This window comes from Ascidia mentula, chromosome 8 (genome assembly GCF_947561715.1).
Source record: "Ascidia mentula chromosome 8, kaAscMent1.1, whole genome shotgun sequence".
In the NCBI taxonomy this organism is placed as follows: Eukaryota; Metazoa; Chordata; class Ascidiacea; order Phlebobranchia; family Ascidiidae; genus Ascidia; species Ascidia mentula.
This window is the reverse complement of record NC_138573.1, coordinates 9,891,460-9,895,551: the sequence shown is the minus strand read 5'-3', so window position 1 is coordinate 9,895,551 and position 4,092 is coordinate 9,891,460.

Sequence of the window (4,092 nt, the reverse complement as noted above, 5' to 3'; positions counted from 1 at the left end):
ACTGCAATGTTAATTTTGTTTCACCACATGGATGCATGCCATCTACAATATTGTTTTTTTTTATTCAGCATCACTAATAAACTGAAGAACAAATAGTTTTGTTTATTAGTTTAATAAAAGGTTGCAACCTTCGCACAGCATTGTGGCGTATACACCTCACTCGATGACCACGTGATTGCACTGGCTAGAGTTTTGCAATCGTCGCACAGCATGGTGGGATATACACCTCACTCGATCACCAAGCGATTGCACTGGCTAGGGTTTTGCAACCTTCGCACAGCATTGTGGCGTATACACCTCACTCGATGACCAAGCGATTGCACTGGCTAGTGTTTTGCAACCGTCGCACAGCATAGTGGCATATACACCTCACTCGATGACCAAGCGATTGCACTGGCTAGTGTTTTGCAACCGTCGCACAGCATAGTGGCATATACACCTCACTCGATGACCAAGCGATTGCACTGGCTAGGGTTTTGTAACCGTCACATAGCATAGTGGCATGTACACCTCACTTAATGACCAAGTGATTACACTGGGTAGGTTTTGCTAAAGTTGCTCATTTGCATGTTTAACTTGGGCAAACAAAATACGTATCATCTGATGCATCGCCAACAGTTTTGCCTACTCTCTTTACATGGAACCATTGTTTGCATCTAGCACATTCAACCTATCAAGTCTTAGTTCTGTCATTTCCAGAAATACTGTCAAATATTTCTTTTCTGTAAAGGTATACAGAACATCTTTGTTCAAGGCTTTGTACCCATAGCAAACCATTTGACATACATGCAAATGAATGCTCCACAGCTATTTTAAAGGTATAAACTGTACAATAGTATCGGCTCAAAAAAACATTCATTAAAATCACTCTTACATATTGGATGTTCCAAACAACTTGATTGAATGTTGTCAGTAGTGACTTGGTTTGACGAATCTGTTGCTAAATTGACTAATTTGTCAACGACAAGTCCCATATTTTTTCTTGTTAGCGTTGGTTGTGGATTTGCGGTGGCAGCTGTTGATTTACCAAGGTCCAAATTTTCTTTTCTGTTCACGACAAATCGCGTTGGCAAAATCGGAATTCATTTACAATCGCTCTTACAAATTTGATGCTCCAAACATAGGTTCTTGATTTTCAATGTTGTCCGTAGTGACTTGGTTTGACGGTTCTGTCGCTAAATTGACCAATTTCTCAGCGGCTAGTCCAATAGTTTTTCTTCTGGAGTTGGTCGTGGATTTATGGTGGCGCCAATTGATTTGATTTTCCAAATGTTCTTTCTTCCAAAGTGTAGCACCACAAGTGGCGCATGGAAACGGCCGTTTCTTTCCCGGTGGTTTATCCATTTCTTAACGAAAACCTTTTGTTAAAAGTAAGCAACTGAATCAGTTTCGATCACACCTGCATTTTAAACTATATTGTATCTCTACCTTATGAACTATAATCAAACTTTCATTAATATTACTTTCTTACTGTTCATACAATTTCTAACCTTAAACTAATCTACTGACCAACCTTCAACTCCACTTGAGCTGCAATCTAGTACTCCTGTGCTCTGTTACAACTCAGAAGGCAAGTAAACAAACCGAAAGCCTTCACAGCCACAACTCTTTTATACCATCTAGTGACCAATGCTCATTCAAAAAACTTCTCACTTAGGTTTACGTCCTTACTCGACCAACTCATTCAACAAATGAACCACTCTAAGGTATTTTTCAACAATATGTGACCAAGCCCACATAAGTGAACAGTGCCCGATCCCACATAAGTGAACAGTGCGCAATCTCCGACCAAGTGAAGAGTGCGCGATACTACCATACTACTCGGCTCAATCCTACTACTGGAGTATATCCAATGCCTCCCTGTATCCTAATTCGGGAGGCATATTTTTGCATTCCAAAATGTTAGTCAGGGCGTCTTCGACGCAAAATTCACAGAGGTATCCCAACTTCTCGGCGTCAGATAGATAAGTCTTGTTTATCTGTCGATCAAAATCGTTCATGACTTGTGATAATAAGGAGGATCCCCGTCAAATTTCTCTAACTTCAGTTTAGGTAAGTTAAAACCTTGCTTCACGGTTTCAGCAAATACGTACAAATCTGAGGTGGTCGCCTGTGGACGTATTTTATGAGGTCCCATAAAATAGGTCCACGCTTGGTTGAGAGGACTCGTCTCAAATGTGCCGGCCAGTGGCATCTGCGCTGGTGGCAACCGCTGGACCAAATCCTTCTGTCTTCGCTGGGAGGACACTGGAAGGCTCGACTGGAGCCTGTAACTTGACTGCTGTGGCTTGTCTGTCGAGTACACATTCATCATTTTACGGCCTATCAGATGGTGTCAAATCATGTTTATGTATACTCTGGAGTTTGGTAGACCCAACAAGTCGCATTCCTTCGTGCATGTTTTGCCCAGTTTGTGTAGTTCAGTAGTTTTTGCGTGTTCCAACAGAGGTATGGGCTTCGGCTTTATAGCTGGGGTGAGGTCCCATTCTTGCGTAGATTCGCATGAGTCGAATTTACTTACTGTGTCCGCAGCGAATTCAGTCAATCGTCCTGGGCTTTAGAGAGCTCGAGGTAGAGCTCAAACCTTCTTGATTTTAAAGCACATCGTCGCTTGAGTTGTCTTAGTCTTAAAGCGGCGGCATCAGCAATTAGGCGAGCTGTGCTTTTGAAAGCTCGTACCGAGCCATTAGAAGACGGTGCACCGGGCTGTACAGGTTTCACAGCATCAATTACATCAAACAGCTCTTGTGATGTAGGCGGGACTTCTCCTGTGTCTTTAGACATAGATCTTCAAATTTGTGTAGTGAATGAGATATCACTAGGGCAAATAAAATCTTTTAAAATAATGTAGAATGCAAGCCCTTTCTCAATTCCACCTCACAGTTCTCCAACTGGTAGCATAAGGTCGGTCAAGTTTTAATATGCACGTTTATTCTGGCAGTTTCGAAATTCCTAAGTCGTGATTTTAAATGACTTTCTGACCACACCTATTCAAAAAGAATATTAAAAGCACATACAGACTCATTACTCCAGCCTCAACATTACACCGGCCGAAACGAGGAGAACGTAAAATAGTTTTTTTTGCCCTGGATAACTAAAAGACATTGGATTCTTCTTGCAGTCAACATTAAAAAAAGGCAACTGTTATATATTGATCCGTTGAAAAATTCCTGTTTTGGCCATTTGGAGGGTGTTGCTAAGGCAAAATCAATGGTTGACCATTTGTTGTCGCAAAAATTCAAGTTTAAAATTGAATCAGTGAATCTCCAAAACGGGTTTATCGTTTGTCACAACCCTATGCTTTCTTTGTAATAACAACAGTGATGAACATCAGTTTGCGAGTGAATTTCTTGATAACATTTTAAAGGAACTTGAATCTGGCCCAATAAATCGTAATATGAGCTTTGATGTAGTCGGTCTTATATGTCCTGTAGATGCGAGGTAAACGAGACCTCTTAATATTGAGTAGTTCATATTAAGTTTATTTAATATTGTTTTAAATTTTTCCCAGCGTTAAAAAACAATCTGAAGTGAAAACGGATGAGAAAAAGTTCCCTGAAGTGGCGATCGTAACAGGCGAGGGTTTTGGCTTTGGAACACTTGTTCGGAAAAACATTTACGAGGACAGGGAGTTATGTATCCGACGTCATATTTATCGTATGTTATGTTGTGTTTTCGTGGCATCAACTGTATTTTTGTTAACGTCGAATACTAGTAACGCCACGAACCCAGTCTGGTTTTCTTATAGTCTATAATTCAATTCAAGCCTATAATTTAACCAGAGGATTCAAACAGACAGAGACGTTAGTACGCGTGGTTTGTAACGTTTTATTGTAATACTCATGCGACTGTTATTTATGTATTAAACTGACAGATTGACTTTGGGTTAGAGAGTAGCCTTTTTATCAGGAGTCAGATATACGGCAGTGTTAATATTTTGTGTGGACGGTTTAAGAACGCCCTACACATTTTTGATTTCATATTTTAATAATGTTCAAAACTTCATTCTTTAATGTCTTTTCGTTCATGTAAACTTAATTTAAAACCTTATTATGCAAGCTTGTTTGCAATCCTTGCATACCTTGGACAAGA